This window comes from Catharus ustulatus, chromosome 1, assembly GCF_009819885.2.
Source record: "Catharus ustulatus isolate bCatUst1 chromosome 1, bCatUst1.pri.v2, whole genome shotgun sequence".
NCBI classification, from domain to species: Eukaryota; Metazoa; Chordata; class Aves; order Passeriformes; family Turdidae; genus Catharus; species Catharus ustulatus.
In genome coordinates this window covers 32,780,649-32,802,963 of record NC_046221.1, presented here as the reverse complement: position 1 = coordinate 32,802,963, position 22,315 = coordinate 32,780,649, and the positions used below count along the sequence as shown (strand labels likewise).

At 39.7% G+C, this 22,315-nt stretch overlaps 1 long non-coding RNA gene across 1 annotated transcript in view; it reads right to left on the bottom strand.

Moving 5' to 3' along the window:
* LOC117009068 overlaps positions 1-22,315 on the bottom strand; it is a 63,652-nt gene that overhangs the window by 5,352 nt on the left and 35,985 nt on the right. The window contains exons 14-18 of the long non-coding RNA XR_004420425.1: positions 21,827-21,950; positions 20,902-21,043; positions 3,732-3,878; positions 2,026-2,076; positions 87-1,350 (exon numbers count right to left, since the gene is read on the bottom strand). This is a non-coding gene — a long non-coding RNA (uncharacterized LOC117009068). The remainder of the gene's footprint in view (positions 1-86; positions 1,351-2,025; positions 2,077-3,731; positions 3,879-20,901; positions 21,044-21,826; positions 21,951-22,315) is intronic.

Here is a 22,315-nt window from a genome sequence, read left to right as displayed (position 1 = left end):
TTAATTTTTTTTTCTCTGACTCCCTTTTTAAAGTGTTATTTTCTTCTTTCATCTCAGATATTATCTGGTGTCCTTTTGATAATTACCTTTCCTATAAAGAGTTCTGTGGTTTTCCAGCTTCCATCCTTGAGCCCTTTCCCTTTATGTGACAGAATATTGGTTTCAGCTGGGGTAGAGTTAATTTTCTTCACAGTGGCTGGTGTGGTGCTGTGTTTTGGATTTGTGCTGAACATAGGGCTGATAATACAGAGATGTTTTTGTTATTGTTGAGCAGGGATTACACAGAGCTAAGGCCCTTTCTGCACAGGTGAGGGGACTGGGGCTGTGTGAGGGGCTGGAAGGAAACACAGCCAGAAGAGTTCATATTTAATCAGTGGCACAGTGGGATCAAGTTCACCCTCAGCAGATTTGCAGATGATACCAAAGTGAGTAGTGTGACTGACACACCTGAGGGATGGGGTGTTATCTAGTAATGCAGGGCAGGACACCAGGTAAGGTATCTCTACAAAAAAGCTGGGGAATGTCAGGGCAGCCTGTTACTCCTGAGGAGTTACTGAACACAGGGAGGAACTCAGTAGCCCATGCCACTGCAGCAGGCAAGCTGCAAGCCTTTCATGATCTAGGTTACAATGCAAAAGCTGGAGCTAAACAAGAGAGTGAAGACTTTTTGCTAAGATTTTGAGACCTGTTAACTTTTTTCCCTCACTACCCCTTCTTCCCCTTCAAAGGGTTCTCTTTCAGATAATTAGAGGAAATTCCAAGAAGGCAATGACTGGTTCAGTGTTGGAACTGGAGCTTTCCCTAAATAGTAAAATATTCACTCCAGTTTTGAGGTAGAGGAAAACATATAAAATTTGTCAAACCAACCTCCATCTTTTGCCAAATTTGCCTTCTTTTTATTCTTCAAGTCTGAAACCATAGGTCACAACAAGGGAGGGAATGAGAGAAATGGAAATATCCTATATGAAAACACTGTACTTAATTTCTGGTTTGGAAATTAAACAATCATCAGTTTAAGCAGCTTTGTCAAGACACTTATTTTGGCTTAAGAGTGGCTTAGATCAGTGACTTTACATTAGTTAGCATGAGTCTTACATGAAATCTGAATGCCTCTGCAACAATTTAATTACCAGTTTAAAAGTGGATTATGATTTCATTGGTGCAAATTTATCTGGGAGAGTAAACCTGGGGGGCATTCTGTATCATCAGCAATTGTATATTTGGAAGATTACTATACACACTTTTAAAGATACATTGCCTGAGGCTGAAGTCAGTTATACTTTATTCATCCTTATCCTTGTACCTCATGCTCATCTCACAGGCTCATCTCCTGTCAGGTCTTGCTTAAACCTAGTTTAATTACAGAGAAAGAAGATATTACAGTGATCAAGATGTTAATACTTGGATCAAGCACTCTGCATTGGCAGTAACAAGCCTCTGTAAGAATTTAATATCCTTACAAAACCTGTTTCTAGAATTGTCAGGAACATTTTCCATGTACACATTCATTAGATAGGACACACACAGCTACTGTCTGTGGAAATAACAAATATTAAAAATCAATATGCATTACATTATAAATGACAAGTTACTTATCAAGTTAAATATGTCTCTCATCTCCTGTGATGTAGCTTTTATGATTTGTTCCTAATCCTCAGCTAGTGTCACATTGCTACCTACACCATGATCTGCACATTTTCTGTCTTTAAAGGGATAGGTACTATTTTAAAAGACAATGTCAATACACCTTCATGCATAAGCTGCTCTGGCTGACAACATTCAGAGCACAATAATGGCAAAATGACAGCAGTGTTACTGCCCACTCTTTTAAAACCTTACCAGTGTCACTTTTATGGTAAAACCCTTGTTTATTACTGTACAGGTATGTAGCCCTGCCACAGTTATGTGGAATACAGAACGACCTCACTTTTCCTAATAAGTCTGATCTAAAGTGATTTCCATTTCTTTCACCAATTCCTTCTTAAGTAATACTTCACTCCAAGTCAATATCTTCAAGGTACTTACTTGCTTAAGGTTGTAAAACTCTAAAAGCTCTTGTAAGTTCCAATTTGAAATCTATAAAACAGGAAAGCAAAAATAATTCTTTAATGGTGATGTACTCGAATCAATTAGGAAGAGTCTTCACAGATTACTTAGCTGAAGTTGTATTCTCATTTGCTGGGCTTTTTTCAGTAACAAAAAGATGAGAGAAGATTAGTGTTTAGAAGCTATCGTTAGCCTTATGAAACAGTTTTAGAATAATGTAGCACAAAATGATACTTTCATTTCCAATGAAAACATTTCAGAAGTGCAATAAAGCAATGAACAGTGGAGTACAGTAATCATTAGTGTCAGGCACTGAACTTCATCCCTGAAACAAAGTGGCCCAAAGATGTGATTATCTCACAATAATCACTCTATGTGTTTCACCTAGCTGCTTAATGAAGTAATTAAAATTGTGTTAAGGGTGTATTTTGAACATCCAAATTTATCAGAAGCATATGGAACCAATACAGGAAAAGCACCACTGAAAAGTGGATGTTGAGCTGTTGGATCCCATTTGTACAAGTTTAATTAATTGCACTTGAAACTTCATGGCCATTTTTAAGTCCTGTGTGAGATATGGATCAGCAAAAGGCTGAAGTCTGTAGTTAGCATAATCCAGAGAAACATAAAGGTTTTGATCATGCTTTCATTTATCTCAGTATCAAAAATTACTTTTCTCTCAATAAAATTAGGATTAGACACAAGGTTTAAAGTATAAATATAAAAAATATAATATATAATCTGGTGGTAAGTATTTAAGAAGCAAAATAGAAGAAAATGAAAGACCATTTTGAATGTTTAGACACAACAGTCTTCCTTGCTGGTTAATATCTGGAAACTACAAAATCCTTGGGAACTTCAAGTTTCCATATATCAAAAATGAGGCATTAACAACTACTACAAGTCAATTAAGAACTTCTCTCTGCACTATTTGTCAATGACACAATGTACATGAGATTTTGTAGCAAAACCCCAGACTTGAATGAGCCTTCCAGACTTTAAAAGCAGAGGAACTGCACTTTACAGCATTCCATACTGTTGGTGCTTAATTTCAAAAGCCCTGCTTGAAACTGTAGATGGAAATTCTAGACTCCTGATAAAATTATGCATTCCTATTTTGTGGTGAGCAGTAAAGCATGTGAACCTCTGCATTTCCAACACAGATGTTGATAACTAGTGCTAATAGGCTGAAGTGAGAGCAAAAAAAAAGAAAAAGGAAAGTCAACACGGAAGACATATATTATCAGGAATGTTATTATAATCTTGAGATTCAAGGTTTGTACCTTGTAAGATGGTGGAATGAACTTCTGTATCAATTGAGTTGTTCAATTTACCTAGAATCTTAAAGCCTTTAGAAATCTGAAGTTCTAAGAGGGTGACTCTTTGACCTTTACTGTATTACAAATAGGTCTGATTCTCAACATCCACATCCATTAAATGCTTGAATGAGCTCAGTATTTATTGTTCTTTCATCTCATTAAAACAGCTAAAAGGTTAGGAAAAGGCATAATGTAAAGAAAGGTCAAGTGGTAATCATGGTGTGAAATGCTGTTACACGTGTAAGTATAATAATTCTTTAGACTTTAGGCTCCCTGGGGAGGAAGTTGTTCAAAACTGTTCACCTAAGAAGGTTTATTTTGTGTTAAATATAGCTCAACATCAGTAAATAGGGGAATTTGACTGACCTTTAGCTCCTCTGCATTTGGAATGGACTTCTCTTGGCTCAGTTTCTCAGTCTGAAACCCTATCCGAGCAATCAAAGCTTCAGTATCTTGATTTTTCTGTTGCCAGTCTGCCTCTTGAGTAGCAAGTTTGGATTTTAGATCTTCTACCTACAGGGCAAAAGGTAATGCATTACTCAGGTCATTAGGCATGGTACTGAGACCCAAAAGCTGAACTGAAAACAAAATTCATGTTTTGTGTGTCTCTAACCCAGCATTGTCTTTTCGTATTTTTAGCTTTTATCCATTTGTACCTGACAGAATTTTGTTCATGTAAATAATGACAGAGTGGCAAAAATCCCAACATAAAGGATGTTACGAAAAATGCTTGGTGTTCACTCTGAGCAGATAATTCCAGCAGAGCTTTGCTGAAAGGTTGAGGCACACTCAGAGACTGCTGAACTAAAGCTACCTGTTAGTTTGCTGAAATAGCAATTCCTTGCCTGCCAGTTGAGAAATTCATATAAAAATATCCAGCAACAATATCTTTTCACATATCAAGGAATTGTTTCAAATAACTGTGAGTTTGGCATGATTTGGGGCTTTTTGTTTTTCTGCTGAGCTAACCTACCAATCATTGTGTCTGGCAGCTAATCAAGATATATTTTAACCAGAGGGGTCTTGTTAATCTGATCTGGACAGGGTTGATAAGACAAAGTGGAAGACAAATATTAGAGGGCTTAATCTTTAATTACATGGAAGGTCTTGAGGGCTCTCCTGATTTGGTGGACTTGTGAAATCTTACAAAACCTACTGAATTTACCTTTTCAAAATCTGACCATTTGATTTGACAAAATCAACTGACAGTCACTTTATTTTTCAATTTGTTTCAGCTGAATTTATGTGGTTTTTTTCTTTTAGAAAAATACTAAACTGCTTCATTTGATATTCTTCTGTGAAGCTCCAGCATGCAGGGTGAAAACGGCTCAGTGTTCAAGCGCCTGGCTAGTGCCTGGAGCAGTGGGTCTGCCAGCCAGCACAGCATGCAGCACATGAAATTGTCCAATTACCATTTGGTCTTTATCAAATTAGAAATCAGAGAAAAAGAGCATTTTAATAATTTATTACAAGGGGCTACTTTATTAAAAACAGACTTTAAAAACTCGGCCACTCTCTTCTGTTGACCATGTTTTGAAGGTCTTCAGCTGACAAAGTGGGAATGAGCCAGCCAGCTCCCAATATTAACCTCATGCAGCAGCATCAAGATCCAATATCATGCAAAGACTGCAGCTGAGCATTTCATTTGCATAAAAGCACAGCAAATTTTAGTTTTTAATAAAGAAATCGCTGGATTATGGTTTGTCTGCAGCATTTGCAATGGGGATTAGGGAACATGTTTGTGGTTGGGATGAAGTAAAGGATTCCAAGCAGTTTCCCCTCCTTTCTGTCTTTGTGGGCTGATCAGCCACCAGTGAACTGTAAGCAGAAGCACTGACTGGGGGCTAAATGGCACTGGCCTCACAAGCAGGTGGGAAAACTTCATGGAAAGGCCTCACACAGGCTCCTCTTGCTTTCATTACCCCTCAGCTGGTCACTGGCCATGCATAAAATCCACATGCATGGAGCTGCCTCTTCTCTCTCCCTGGGTTTAGCTTTTACTGTGGCACTTGCTTCCCTCCCACCATTTTACAGTCCCCCTCCCTCCAGACTTTGTCCCCTCTTTCAAAGGCAGCTAAAGAGCTCAAAGAGCTTCTCTGCAAAAAAAACACAACAAAAACAAAACAAAAAACCCCCAAACCCCAATTTCAAAAATCAGGTAGTTTCAATGAAACACAAAAATGCCGCTTCACAACTAATCAGTCTAATGAAAAGGTGATGATGATTTGCAATAAAACAAAGATTATTTATAAAGAATGAAAGAAAAGGTTGTGACTTACACAGTTTGCTGCCCTCCTTCTTTCTGAAGAAAGCTTCTGCATGCCATTTGACAAGTGCTCCATTTGTCAAGACAGCCTCTTGCTCTTTTTTTTTTGTCCAGCAGGATATTATAAAGCATGATTTGCTCCAGAAAACTATTTGGAGTGGTGTAATTGTACTGCCTCTTGTTATGATTGTACTTGGCACTCAGGATATTACACTGGTGTGGGCATAAGCCATGAAATGCCCGTAAACCATGCAGTCCTGAATGAGCAGTTGTACATACACAAGGAAATAGAGCAAATGGAAACACAAAGAAATGCTTCCAAAATTGAGCATATCTATATAAGTTAAGTATATCCATGTGTGCTTTAAGGATGGTTCATTCACAAAACTCTGCTTCAATCTGCCCTAAATATAGTGTTGTCAGGATGCAAAAAACATTAAAGCAAAATGAGCCTTTCCCAATTGTTTTCACATAAATTAATTAATTTTGGACTAGCATTCATCAAGCCTTCATCACCACGGAATCTCAGTGCCTCAATACACTGTAAAATCTTTTTGATATATACTCCCAACAGCTAGGAAAACAGATTAAAACAGTTTACTATATGCACAGTTAATATTCTATGGATTTTCTACTTCACCTCTGGAATTCCTAGGTTAAGAAAACAGTAGAGTGGTTGTTCTAATCACACTGGTCCTCACACACCTCATATATCATCAAATTCCTGTTTGGAATGAAGAGCATTTTGGCCACCAACTTCAGTTTGAACAGAACTGGATGCCACAATTTAGATTTCCAAAGTTGTACCATCCCTGTTTATCTGTGCTTCTGAAAGATAGATTATCAAACTCACAAGGGCAGGACTTAGATCACTGTGGAGTGCTCCCAAAAGCTGAGCCTCTAGACACCATAAAATGCCAGAAAATCGGCAACAATTCTATGCTAAAATTACCTTCTATGAGCTTCAGGGGGTATTAACTAGAAAAGTAGCTATGACTTCATGGAGTTCAGACTGACTCCAAGCTGTGACAGTGGAGGCTGTTCCCAATGTGCCAGCCAGGCACCAAAACCACCAGCTATAACTCCAGCTGCAAGCAAATCTCAGCACGCTGCAGAAGGGACCCCAGAGCACAGTTGTGGCTTTGTGCTGGGTCCCACACAGCACCAGGTGGGGCTTCTCTCTCGTCACAGAGACCAAAATGCAGTAGGAGATGGGAAATTTCTCTTCACATACTACATGAAAATCAAAACAGGCCAGGCACATTTAAAACAGCTCCAGATGGTCATTAAGTCATGTGTTTCTGAGCAAAATGCATAGATAAAATGCCTGTCTTTATTTACCTCTGACAGCAAGAAGAGGGTTCAGGATCAAAGTTCAACAGTCCTTTTTCTGAATTTGTTGGAAACTGAACGAGCAAATACAAGATACCACTCCAGTCCTTTGAATTAGCTTTCCCAGGATAAACAAGAAATAGGAAACCCTCAGAATTAATTTTTGTTCATTTTAAAGGACCTTATCCAATATAATAATAGAATAAATTCATATACATGTCTAAGAAAGAGTACTGTATGGAAAATTAAAAGGGAAATACTAAGAAAACCCATTTAACTCCATCACTGTAACTAACTTTCATTTTGTCCTCTATGACTTCTAGCACACTTAAACTTTATCATTTGTGGAGTCACATCTCCCTCATTTTAATGATTATTTATTGCATTCTGTACAAGACGAACCCAGTCCAATTAATCAAGGGAAGCCTAAAAATCAATTAATATGAATTAAATGAGCTACACCAACTCTTAGGAAAGTCACACATAATTTACCAAAGCATTGTCAATAATGCTTAGGGAACTTTGGGAAAATTGCTCATGAGTGGCTGTTGATGCAGTCAAATGTTTTAAGCCTACATCATTAATATTACAATCAGGTTGATGCAGAAAGACTTGCTATTTTTCTCAGTAAAAAAACCTCATTATTTTCTTGTGCCTTTTCAGAGCTAGTTTAATACTTATTTCACCTATGATCAGAAAAACAGAAATAAAAGCAAGAACTAAATAAAGAATCATTTGCATTTAGGGAAAGCAGAGGCAAATTGCTTTACAAATAGGAAAAACCAGAACATCATTAGCAGAAGCAAAATAGCATAAATTCATCTTTTTAAAAATCGTTTGTAGAAGCAAGGCTAGTCAGCAGGAATAGAAATTTTATGCAGATTTGAGCAGCATTTAGCTTCCAACTGAAATGTGCTTCAGCCCTTTTCTCCTTCTTTTCATTGTCTGTGACACACACGCACCCTGCAGTCCAGCTCTTCCCGGTGAAAGACAACCTCCTTACACATGATCCTATGAGAGGTCTCTACTCAGCAGCCCTGAAAAGCCCTCTAACAACAGTTTCATTTGTAAATCACTGAGGGACGGAGTGGGTTCCGGTAGAGCTGGAAGTGGCCCGAGACAACTTGTCTCAATGGGGCAAAATAACTATTGTTATGGAGCTTAACAAAATGGCACAGCATGGGAGACACGCCGAGCCAGAGAGCAGCTGGCTGTAATTCACACTGGTTTTCAGAAAACACTAATCGTTCCCGAGCAGACCTCTTTGAGGATTGGTCTTCCCTGCATTTTCAATTTGTCACTTTCTCTTATGATAAGGTCAGCGGTGACAGCACTTCCTGACATTAACAGCTGTGGCTTTTAAAAGGGTCATTGTGGAACTACTAATTGCAGTAATTTCATTAGCATAAATTATTTATTCTGCCATTCATTTATCTCCAGGATTTTTTTTTTTTTTAATACTACATTGTACTTTTCAATATATGCCCATTCAGGGTTGCAGGCAATGGAAATTATTATTGCTAATTTAGCCTTCTTTATGGGGGAAAAAAAAAAGCAAACAAAAAAGAGTTGATACAGTAACAAAATTTGATTCAACAGCAGTTCACTGGAAAACATAAAGTAGCTTGAAGCCAATAATGAAGATTAGGCTGGTACAAATCAAAACCACTCATTAGCGCTAAAGACAATTGAGCATTAAACCTATACATATTTTGAAAGAGACTATAAGGGTGAAGTAGGTTCATTCTTATGAAATATCTCTACTCTAGGCCTTGCCTGATTGACTTTAAACATGAAAAAAAAACCCAAGGCAAGTTACAAGTAGTTTATACAGGAATTTTGCCTACATCCTCCCTCCATCTTTCCTCAGGATGTAAAATAGTCGTTGTTATCAAATATATAAACCTTAACTCTTTGCAGTTAGGTTGAGCTAGCTGAAACGTGCTGAAAAAAGAACAGAAAAGACCAATATCACTGAAGACTAACACATGTTGCAGGCAATTATCAAAATTGAGAAAAAAACCCAAGTCAGTGTTTGCTAGAAGGAAAAGGTAACAAGAGGGAGTTTAAGAGGCAAGGAGAGAAAGAAAATTATTATTCCAGGTGGCTTCTTTGCCACATTGAACATTGTAAAATACCTTGGAGTATGATGAAATAAGAGCATAATGAATTTATCCTTGGCATGCTTAACAGTGTGTGCTGTTTGCTGCTAAGCAGCAGAAAGCAGCATAAAAGACAGCAACAATAAAATACTTTAAGTTCATAGAGATGCACGTGGTTGCTGTTTACAAAGAGGTAAATTAAAGAATCCTGATCCTTTTACTCTGCAGTGAGTGATATGTGACACCAGATGAAAGTAAGGAAGGGGGGGGTGCCTGTCATGCTGAATTTGGACAGAGATTATTTTAAAATACTGTAGATTGTGTCTTATATCAAATGAGGTATAAAAGCACCTTTGTAAGTTTGTGAAGCTCAATACATGGATTTCAGGACTGCTACACCCTGTTCTTTTTCTGTGCTCTTTTAAAAGATTTAGCAATTTCACTACTGAAACAGAAGAGGGCTCTTTTCCTCTCTTCTCTCCCAAGAAATCAAAGACATCAGAATTGATTAAATTTCTGATTCTTTCCATTTCCCTTCAAATACCTCTGAACTCACTGTTTCTTGTCCTTAATCCACACATTGGCCAATGTCCTTCCAGGTGAAAAGGATCTTGTAATGCCTGCTTCCAATGGGCACCACGATTAGGGGGGATCACGGTTCTTTCTGTTCAGACACTTTCACACAGGGTAAAAGGGATGTTCACAGCAGTACCCTTCACAGAGCATACTGACCGTGCAGCTCACCATCTCCCTGCTGAACTCAGCCTGACCCACTTCTTTCCCTGGATAAACTGCATCTTCTAGAAAGGTAATTGTGGTTTGAAAACCACAGATAGAAGGAAAAAAACCCCAAACTAAACCCCCCAAAACTTCCTTCTCAGTTCCCACAATCACTGGGAGCATTTTATGGTTTTCCTTTACCATTTAAACTCGAGAAATTTTCCATTTTTTATTAAAGCAATATAAACATGATGCCATATTTGTATTGAACTTTTAAGAGAAAAAAAATTATTAGCTTAACTTCAACCTACCATAACTAAAAGTAATCTGTAATATTGCTATATATCGCATTAAACAAAAAAATCCTTTATCAACTGCTCAATTATTTTGAAAGCATGAAAAAGACAATTAGGAGCTAAATGTCAATTATGCCAAAATAATCACTGAGTAGCAGATCTCACACTGCTGATCAATGATAACGAGCAGCATGAGCCAGACACAGGTGAGCACTCACTAACAAGATTTCTGTGCTAAGAACAAAGAAAGGACTTTCCTGATCTAAAATGAGCAAGCAAAATGACACATTAACACCCCAGCACTAGAGAGAGGGAGAGGACTCCACCTCCTATAAATCTTCGATGGAGAAGGGATGGCAGACTCTAAGATTCCCTCTTCTTCAGGGTGGTCCTTTTCCACTCAGCCCCTCTCATCCTTTTGATATCCTAATACATCTCTGCAATTGTCCTGTTGCCCCTCCCTTTACTGAATTGGTCGTTCTCCCTTGACTTCCCTGTTACTCCTCCTCAGACACTTTGCTTTACATCTCTCCCACCATTCTGATCAGTTTTGCTTTTCCTTCCTGTCTCCTCTCCCCACCCCTAACACTGACATAGCTTCTCTATTTCACTGCCTCTACTCACCCTTTCCTCATCACTTTAAAACCTTTCCCCTGCCTCATTCTATTACTTCCTGCATTCTGCTCCTTGTTTTTTGGTCTCCCCATCGGCTGCACATGACTCATGCACCCAGTACTGCTTTACGTACATTGATGACACAACCCCCTTAATTCCCTGTCAATAAAGTGTCATGTTATTTTGTTAGTTGACATTTCTTTCACTTGCTGGGAAGCAAACAAGAAAGATATTTACCAGGAGCAGATAACACCAATGTGAAAAAAGAAACTCATTAACAGTTGCTGAGATCAGAGGAATCTTTATTAATTACCTAAAAGGAAAAGAATTGTTGAGAACATAATGCTGAAATTTAAAATAAATAAATATTTTCTTTCCATGCAATCATCTGTTTCTTTCAAACAAGAAGTTGGTATCACACTAAATATTAATGCAGTTGGATATGTCCCCCAGCCCACCAGACAACAAATAACTATCCTGATGGTACTGTAAGTCTGTTAAAATACAGCAGGAGCAGCTGATGGAAGATACAAATGGCAGGTTTATTGCAGCCATCCCTCCCTCCCCGCAGCCCTACAGGAGGCATCCGTGTGCCGCAGGAGTGCACAGGATGCTGCAGGGAGCCGGGAGAGGGAAGGGGAGAGCCCGCGGCTCCTGGAACAGCACCACACATCCCTTCCCCTCTCCTTCCCCTTCATTTCACTGCTGTATTTCCCATGGGTTTGAACGGAGGGGAAACTCTGCAAAGGCAGAGCTGCCTGGTGCTGCTCTCAGCTAAAACCAGAGGCGCTTCCTTGGGAATTCCTGAAATCCTCAGTCTTACCTGATTAAAACCCCCCATACAAATAAATGGTCTCAAAAATAACAGCACTCCAGAATGAAACTTCTTCAATGGCAATTTTCCAGATCTACAAGAATAACTCCAGCAGTCTCATGCCAGTGTGGAAGTTGCTGCATGTTGTCCCATGCTACGAAGGACATCAGAGGCAGTTTGCCAAAACTCTTACAAGAATATGAAAATATTCCTTTTCCCTGAAGAGAAACTCACTAATGCATGTGGTTTGTTTGTGGTTTTTTTTTTCTGAAAACAAACAGGTCACACTCTGCATCCATCAGCAACAAGAAGAGAATAAGTTCCCAGATATTAAAATGCTAAATGCATGTGCCATGTGTTGCCATGGATTGCCTTTCCAGTGGAAAATTTCTGTCTAATTGCTGAATAGATGGACAACTCTTGGGTTCACCTGGACTGTGCACAGCAATGTTTCAGCCTTACTTGCTACAGCTCTAGTGGATATATTTCACTGCATTGGAAGGGGCTAAATAAGCTCTGTATCTATAAGATACTAAGAAGTCTTGAATTGAAGGATTCTGCTAAAACAGTATTATGAATTACGCGCTTCTCTTTCCCTCACTTCTCTGCCTGTGATAGACAGCTCTCTGAAATCTCCTGAAGGAATCAGGCAGTGACATACCATTACAATTCAACTTTTAGCAGGGGTGAACTTGAACAACACCAAAGGCAATGAGTATGCAGCAAGGAGTAAAAAGAGCATTGTTTTTATTCAGTTATCGATCTTTCAGCGATCTCCACTGCTTTCTTAGGAAACTGCCGAGCTTGAAACCGTACCTCGACCCCCTCAGCTTCCTCAATGAACCTCCTGCTGCTGGAGGGAAGGGCTTCCCATGGCCACTCACGAAGCCAGTCATTAGCAGGGCACATAACTGTGGCTGGGAAGTTCCTGGCTCACGCTCGCAGCATGGCACTGAAGGGACAGAAATACAGGACAATACAACACCATAAGGGACAGGACAATCTGCAGAGACGAGGGAGGAATAGCGAGAGAAAAGACTCACAGGGCAAGCTGAGGCCATCAAAGAGAGGCGTGCAGTGAACCATGGTCCAGCACCAGCCAGTACACAGCTGAGGCTCCAAGCCAAATTTGGCAGCTAATAAACTTTGTCAGCAACCTTGGGCAAATTTGCTCATTTTCCCTTGTACAAACATGGCATTTTGCAGCTTCCTTCCACTCTCCCCACGTCGGTATCAGTTACTCAGTCTGATAACTGTAGAAGATAAGGCAGGCACAGGGATGGGCTGGCATGCAGACAGCCAGAAGGTTCACATTCAGCTGGTCATGGTGACAGAAACCCTGAGCTGGGTTTCTAAATCTATTCAAGTCCCCTTATGTGCAGTGCCACCCCTCTAAAAGAGCAGGAAGAAAAGGAGATTTGCATCTTAGCTTGCATGGGAATTTTAAGGGATCATTCCTAATAAAAGTGGAAAGAGATGTACAAAGAGGGTAGGTCAAAATAATCAAAGGAAAATAAAACTATGACTGCGTTGATATCACCAGGTCTACATAAAGCAGCTCACATTTGAGAAGGAAGATTTATTTTAGTCCTCAGTCGATTCTGTGAACCCACTTACTGCAGTTAGCTCACGCTTTGGCCATTATGTATGCTCTTGGTTAATTGGCAAAATGACAGACATCAGGCTGTTAAGACAGGAATGGAGTGTCTCCTCTATGCTTCTTACTAAAGGAGCTATTTTTATTGAACAGGGCCTCCCAAACCATATGTCACTGATGTTGTTAATACCAATAGGAAACATCCAAAAGGTTTCAGGGGAGTTTATAACTTGTCCAACAGCCACAAGAGCCAGGACAGAGCCCAGTCAGGCATGCCAGGGAAGTGACAAGTTTGTTCTTCCTTTAGGCTAATGGGGAATTGACATTCTTGTAAGAAAAAAATGGATAAAATAGGAAGAGGAGCAGAAATTTCAAAGAAAAGAAGCAAAAAAGAAGCTATGAGAGGAAGAGGCTGACCTGGCTCAATGCTTCACTGAGTTTTAACGCAGTCAGATAGAAGAGATAAAGTGATGGGGAGATAGAAACAATGGAAAATGGCTCAATGGTATCTGGATAGAAGATAAAATAGAAGATACAAAAGAATTGCCACTATCTCATAGTTTCTCAAAACACATCTCTCCACTAGAAAACACAAGACAGGAATTTATGCAAATAACCTAGATAATAGACCAATTCCATCAAAGAATACCCAGGTTGTCCAGGAATGTTACAAAGATGGGCCAATCAGCAAGTTGACTTAAGGTACAGAAGAAATAATCTACTTTGAATGTCTGAAGAGGGAAATGGCAGAAATACTCATGTAGAATTCCACCCAAGTGGTGAAAATTGTACTGAAACTGCTCAAAGACACAAAAAGATCTTGGAATTTACTGCTGATGATAAAGATGGGCACACACAGAACAATCAAAAGGATACAAGACTAAATGGTCTCTACCACAAAACTCTGACTCAAAGAAGAAAAAATGCAGGGGAAGAATCTGCTAGGTCTGTTTCATGACTCTTGACCATTGCTGAGTTTTCTGAATTTGGCTCTTGGTTATGTTATGTATCCTTCAGTTAGGTGTTTCTCCCTCATGTCATCTCATTTTCTGAAAAAATTCTATGTTCACTTGTAATACCAAGACTCACAGTGAGCAATGTTGAAGCCCAGGGAACCTAATTTTCTCTTCTTTGATCCTCTAAACCTTCTCAGACCTGCAAGCCATCCCTGCTATGGCAGCAGCAGCAATGGAGTGGCTGGAGAGATCTGTCCCTGTTTTGATGTGCTGCTCACAAGTGCCCTTGCTGCCACAGTGGTGCCAAACTGAATCTATCACACCTCCAAAGCTGCAAACCATACACAGACTTGATTGAAGTTTCACCTTCTGCACCCTCCTACGCTCCTCACATTGCTCATATTTGGACTTAACTCTCTGAGCACTGGACTGTAAGAAGAGTTCAAATCAAAGTCTTGAGCCATTTGCCAGAAAAAACACAGAATTTAATGTTTGCTTTAGTCTTATATCCTAAGTACAGTAGTTTCACGAATACAAGCCGCACGGATTATAAGCTGCACTTCCGGTGCCTCGACAATGTTGCTGTCTTTGTCAATAGATAAGCCGCACCCCGAATATTAGCCGCACTTTCGTTCGTCGCGAGAATCCGTGCGCAGCTTTCACAAATTGGCCAATTAGTAACAGGATCGCGGCATAGCGGGGTTTACTGGCTCGGGGCGGGGCCAGGAAGGCTCGGCCCGCTCATAGTTGCCGACGGGGCCGGGTGGCCCAGCTCAGCGCCACGGCTCGGCGGGGCTGGCCGGGTGGTGCTGCCGCTTCCGCCGGGCTCGCCGGCCGCCCCCTCCCGTCTGCACCGCCCCCGCGTTTCCTCGCCCAGCCGGCACTGCAGGCCCCCGCACCGCCGGGCTCCCCCACGCTGCTGGCCCCGATACTGCTGGGCTTCCCCCGCTGCCAGGCAGCCCCACCCACCGGCCTTCCTGCTTCTGCCATGCTCCCCTGCACTGCTAGCCCCAGTTCTCCCGGGCTCCCCCGCCCTGCTGGCCCGGGCTCTGCCGCCCTCCCTGCCCCGCCCTGCTGGCTCAGGCTCAGCCGCCCGCCCCCCACACTGCTGGCCCCGCCTCTGCCAGGCTTTCCCACCTCTGCCGGGGCCGGCCGGGCTCCAGCTTGGCTTGGGGCTGCCGCGGGCTCTCACTTCCGTGTTGGCAGCTTTTAGAATTTTGTTAATGTATTAGCCGCCCCGGAATATTGGCCGCACTTCCGGGTTTCCACCAAAATTTTGGTCAAATTGGTGCGGCTTGTATTCGTGAAATTACTGTAATATTTTTATCTCCCTAAATATTGAAGAATTGTTTGTATGGGATGATTACCATTTATACATTGATGCTTTCCCTATCCCGTGTAATTTTTTTTTGGAGTGATTTTGAAGAATTACTCATAAGGACCTGCATTAGTTTATATGAACTGCAGATCCCTGAGAAGGCAATACTGGGCTTTTAGGATTGTTTACTTTAAACCTTACTCTAGCATCTAAATTCTAGATTTACTAAGTGATACCTAGAACTCTCTGTTCTCTCCTTGCCTTTGGCAGATGTAAATGAGTAAGTACAATTTTACAAGTACAGGTTCACAAAGTAGTAGGTAACAATTGAAGTAAACTGTTATGAAGGCCAAGAAAAGAGAAAGTAGATGATTTCTGCAAAACTGAATTCTAGAAACCTTACAAGGAATGAAGAGAAATTATCAAATCCAACAAGAATGTAGTGATAGGTAAAATGAGTTACTTACACAAACACTTTGTAGATTGTTGTGACAGGATGTAAAAGAACAATTTCTCTACCATTTAATAAATTACTTCTTGGAATATCTGGTCCTAGAGTTCCAGCTGTGACATACTATTCATAATTTCCTTTATCTTTCCTTAAAACACATAGCTAAGAGATTTTTACTACAATGTATTGTTAGGCAGGAAATTCCAGCACAGCCCTGGATATAATATAAGACCCTGATTAGATCACTATGTATTTGTTAATTACTTTTTGTGAACAAAAATATAGGATACAGCATATACTTGAAAAGGTAGTCATAAAAAGAATGCAACCAGATCCTGACCACAGCATAACCCTTCTTTCTCCTTTAGCTTTAGCCAAGTTTGGTAAATTCACACAAGGCATAGATTTGAAATGGCATGTTTTCAGGGTTCATTTGCATTCTCCCCAGTGAATTCCCTATACTACAAAGGACCATGTGCACCGCTTGCTTTGCACACAGAATAATGAAGATGCCATGTGATCTGCTAGCAAGAGAGCTGTGAGGAAAATTGAGTAATTATTACTGACTACATTTTGAACAATCTTTGCATAAGCAAGAAGGTCTTATTTTGAAAACATTTATCTTTTGTCCAAGCCATACATTACAGTTTAATTTGACAGAGGGAAAAAGCAGGGAATTCTCCATGTAAAAAAATGGAGAATGTCTTGCAAGACAACCAAGATATAAGCATTGCAGTGAAGGTATTTAATTAGAAATAGAAAAATGTAGTAAGTTCTTGAAGATAGACACATCCCTTTCTTTGAGGATTTTTGAGATTTAAACACACACAATGGGATAATGAAGACAATCATTGCAGAAATAAGAACTGTTATCTTGTGAAATCAGTATCAACTTCCATGTGGCATTCACTGCTCCTAAGAACACAAGCCCCATGATTTCTCAAGTGCCCATTTGAACCTCATACATGTCACTCTCACTACAGATGTGCAGATATTTTTTGGCTCAATCTCAATCTCCTGCTCATCTCAAATATGCAAGCCCTCTAGGTTCACTAAGTGCTTCAAACAGAATAAGATGAAAAACTAAAGAGCACCTTGTCACATACCACTGGTCTGAAGGTCTCAAATCTTATTTAAGTGTTCGTGCTCTCTTGTGGTTTCTCCCATATGAAACTAAGCAGTGCTGTGGCAGTAGTGAGGAGTTAGACCAGGAATTAGCCCTGACCAGCTCTATGCCAGCACCATCATTTTGTGAGCAGAGCATGGGAAAAGCTAAACCACATGGATATCAGCTTTTTCATGCTACTAGTCCTCAGGACCACAAAATACCCCTTCTAATTTTACTAATACAGATTATTCTTAAAAGTCAGCTGAGTGCTCAAGAAGATATGGCTGACATCCAAATCAGAAAAGCCTGGAGCTTTTCATACAGAAATGGGAACTCTGTAAGAGCCTGCCAAAGGAAGAAACAGATGTTTTCTGTGTCACAGAACTTAGAAATCCTTGATAGCTACTCCCCACTGAATCAAACAAAACAAACAACATAAAATAAGCCCAAACCAAAATCCAAACCAAATCTGGGGTCAGTATTAGTTTAACATAGAACCATAAATCCTAAAAACATAGTTCTTTTTGGCTGGGATTTAAGCACTCAAGCAGATAGATGTGTATTTATGCCATCAAAGGAAAAACCAAGAGAGCTGGCCAAAACTGAGCTCTGATGGGGCTTCACAAGTTCCTCTCAGATTCACAGATAAAAATATATGTTCTGTCAGTAGCAAGACAAACCACAAGGAAAAGGCTAACGTGCCCTACTGAAAGAGAATTTGGGCATGAAACACAGTCATTTAAAAGAAATCATAAAAATATGGACAAGATTGCCTGTGGCAATGCAGGACATCCACTCTACCTATGTTTGACTTTAATTCTGGTTGAAGCATGAAATTACTGTACTACTAAATTCCATAGAAAATGGCTAGCCAGCTAAATCCTGACAGGACTACAGAAAGAGGAAACCATTATAAGGATGTGACGGCTAAAGAAGTCATAACCAGTTGGAAGGAAATTTGAGAAATGTCATTCCCCCAAAACTGGAAAATTTAGTTCTTAATGCTAGGACTTCACAACAGTCACTGGGGGACTGTAAACTTTACATGAGGAAAATACAGTGTGAAGAAACTTGCTCAAGGATGGAGGAGTATTTGAAGTACCCATCACCAGCTCATGAAGAAAACTGGCTGTACATGGACTGAATAAGAGAGATTCAGTTAAAAGAAAAATCATTTAACATGTCTGACTTTCTAATATACAGTAATGTTTAAGAGCACTGAGGAGACTGAAGTGAGAACCTGGAAAAGACGAAATGCTGCAAAGAGTATACTTACTGGAAAGAGTTGATTTGAGGGTATGCTTGTGTAGGGCATGAGGGCTGTGAGGCATTTAGGCATGGTGTTCACATCTTTGGGGAAAAGCTGAAGGATTACCATGACAAGTACAGTAAAGTAAAATAAAGTACAGTACTGTAAAGTAAAATCAGATGGAGCTCAGAGACAGCAAGACTGACTGATCTCATCATATTCGTGCTTTTGAGAAATAATTTCTTCTTCTGGCCTTTACTTTTCCAAGTAATTTTGGTGATGTGCTGAGTATTTAAGAGTGATTACTGCACAGAGATTTGTGATATTGAAAAATTCTGGAACCCAAGTAAATCACTGAGCTTCAGAAATATCTCATCTTGTGTGTGCCTTAGAGCCAACAACACATTAACATTTGTAGTATTAATCAACTTTGTTTTCTTGAGCATCATTCTTCCTTTATAATTTATTTCATAATTTGTTATGAAAGGTTTTGAAATTCTCAGGTGCTTATCTGTCCTCAGATACTCTTCAGTTGTGGAGCCATATTTTATAATGGTGCAACCCATTGTCTTCATCTGACATCCTTTCAACTCAAATTTGCACCTGCATACATGGTGTGTTCTCAGTACACTGACAGCAGGATTGACTGCAATGTCCAGATTGAAAACAAGTAGAACAAAACCAACACAAAACCAAAGAGATCCAAAGAACAGCATTGTGCAGTTTTGATTCCTGAGCTATGTATTCCTCAGCATAAACAGAACTGCAGGATGTAAGATTATAAGTGAGCTCAAGGGAAAATGTAGCTTTATGTAGGATGTTGAATTTTCTAAAATGAAATGGAAAAATGAGACTACATCACTTCACTGAGCTTTAACATTATGAAAATGTATAAATTCACCATTTTGTTCTTTTTCACATTATATTAGTCTTTTTTTTTTCAAATCTAGGGAAATGAGGAGGTGACAGGTCACCCTGCACTAACTAAGAGTTCATATAGATATCTACCAGTGTGTTAACTCATGAAATTTATGTCTCCTTCAGTATTATAATGTCACTATTTTGCTTCCCTGCAACATGAATAGGTATCTCCTGTTCTTGCCTCCAGAAGTGCTAATTTGCACAGTAGGGGACTGGTGAAATTGTTGCAAGGTAAAATGAGTTTGAAAGCTGGCTTTCAAAAAGCCTTTAAAAAGAAAAGGAAAAAAAAGGAACGAAAGAAAGAAAATAAAAGAAGAAATTACTGTGGGAATAAGGAAAACATAAAGGGTGAAAATGTGAAAGGAGAAAATGAAGAGAGATATTAGAAATAATTTTTGCCCTGTCCTTTCTTAAAAAATATACAAAGCAATAGTAATGAAACAGAGACAAATAGCACTGTCAGAAAGAAAAATGCAGAAAGTAAGCACCACAATTGACCATGTTACTGAACTCTGTAAAATTGAAAATGATATAGAATATGTCACACTAGCTTGCATACAAGTCTCCATTGGCCTTTAAGTTGCGGAATAAAATTGTGGAATGAAGAAGTAATGGCAACAAAATTAGAGTTGGAGAGGAGAGGAGAGGAGAGGAGAGGAGAGGAGAGGAGAGGAGAGGAGAGGAGAGGAGAGGAGAGGAGAGGAGAGGAGAGGAGAGGAGAGGAGAGGAGAGGAGAGGAGAGGAGAGGAGAGGAGAGGAGAGGAGAGGAGAGGAGAGGAGAGGAGAGGAGAGGAGAGGAGAGGAGAGGAGAGGAGAGGAGAGGAGAGGAGAGGAGAGATGTTATAAAGCATAAGAATTGGATAAAAGCTCATAATCAAATCAGAATGCTCTTTAGAACCGTGGTGGTTAAACATCTCAGAAAATTGAGAAACAGCCTTCATAGAGGATCACTGTGGAATAATCTGCCAGGAAGGCTCTTCTAATCCCCCATCAAGCAGATTTTAACACAAAAAGTGTGAGGCATATATCCCTTTCAAAACATTCTGATTCTTAAGGGTTAATGGTTTTCAGACTTCTCATTTTCTTGTCAGTTACAGATGTTTCACATGATGCGTGAATTGAAGCCTACATAACCTGAAACTGCCTAAAGATGCCACTGCAAAACCAGTTTTCCCAGCTACTGCTTTCCAGCTTCTACAGTTTTCCTCCAAAACAGTGTCTCTAAAACAGAGTTTAGGAGAGACACTTGCTGCAATTATGGTATCATATCACGTGTATTGTTAGTCAGTTTTAAATCTGAAAACACCTATATGGATACTTTAATTTTTCCAGTTTTATACAGCATAGGAAAAGCAGAAGGAATTCACATTTTCCCTGAAATTTCAAATATTTGTGCAAAAGTTTAGGAGTTGAGTAGACATACAGAATTACTACGTGTATAATCAGGAGCAGTATTTACAATTGCACTAACAGCACCACAAACTCCTCATGAGCACCTTCTCCCTGAAGTGCCTCACTGTGTCCAAGAGTGAAACTGAGACACAGAGCAGCTATGTGGCTTTGCTATGAACAGGTAGGAAGCCAAGAGCCAGACCTAGGAGCAAAGTTTGGTGTACACCAAGCCTCCACACAGGAAGGTCTTTACAGGGGTAACACAGGAGAGGTAAATTCAGTGCCACACATCAGCTTTCAAGAGAAGTATGCCAGCATATGCTGGGTTGTGAGATAACTGAAATATGTTGCTATTTTGGTCAGCTCATCACTGTTTCTTGCCCCTGAAATATGCCTTACTTTCTACTGCAGCCACAGTCTCAGGAATCACCTCCAGGAGTGTTCTTCAAGGATGTCCATCAGGCCCAGAGCTCAGACTTCTTTTCTAACTCCTGCAACTATGACCTTCAATTCTTCATCCCTGACAGATCTGGAACCTCTCCTGTGAAAAGACAAAGGGATAAGTAACACATAACAAATTATCTTCTACATGGTATTTAACCCAATGGGGTTTAAGAACATAATCAGAGTTAAGGTATGATGCTATATATATCTATTAAAAAAACCAGCTTCCTCTTGTTGCCAATGTCTTTTTGGTTTGGTTTTTTTGTTTTGTTTTTTTGTTTTGTTTTGTTTTTTTAAGGGGTAGGAAACTATTTTGTTTTGAATTTGCCCTGATAGGAAGTCCATTTATAAATTACGTTCCCTTCAGAATGGTGGTTCTTTTTTTTTCACAGACTGTTGGGAAATTGTTTACAAGCCTGGTTGCAAAAGTAAATATAACTTTAAAAAGAATCTTTCAAGATGCACTCAACTGTCCAGATGTGCATTTTTTCTTCCTCCTATTCCCACATCCCCACATTCAGAGTCCAGATTCTCTAACATTCAAAACATGGCTGAAGCTTCATTGCTACACTTGTGCAGTCATAGGGACATTGCCTGAAATTAGTGAAATCACACCAAAGGAAACATAACATTAAGTCAAAGGAACATTCTCACTTCCCCCCAGATCACTGCACTTAAGCCTCAGCAATTCGTCTCCTCAATGGGCCAGGCTTTCTTAACCAAGTTTGACTCAAGGCTCAAGTTGGATGGCTTGACACAGCCTCTCTAAAATCTTCCTCTACAAATACCTGAAAGAGAAACAATCACTTAAAAGTTCAATGAAAATGCAGATCATTTGTCATTGGAAAAGATCTTTCAAGAAATTTGTTGGTTTAATCACCTGATGCCAACAAGTCATTAATCAGCACAAGAAAGCATTCATCTGGAACTTGGGCATCTGTCAGCAAAAACACTGTGGGCATGTTCTTGGCACCTGTCTTGATGTACAAACTGGCAAGATCTACCTGTAAGGAAAGGAGGCAATCACTCATATCCTGTTAAAATGTTGGTACAGAAAAAGCGTGAAAAACACGTTCGTGGTGGCAACACATTGCTGAATTCTCCTTACTTTTTTCCAGTTTATTTAAATGTCACTAATTTGCTGTATAACATCCAAAGTGAAATGCAGTTTGCCTTTTCTCCCCTATATCAGACACTGAAGTTTTGACATGGTCTAGAGGTAAAGATTGAAGAAATCTCCCCACGAATGTAGTAAAAATGGATATTGCAGCCATGAAAGCTCCCACCAAAAACAATGTGTGGGAATAGCATTAAAGAATCAGATCCATTTTAAATTCTGTTGGTTTTGAAAGACTTCTTATTTTATTTA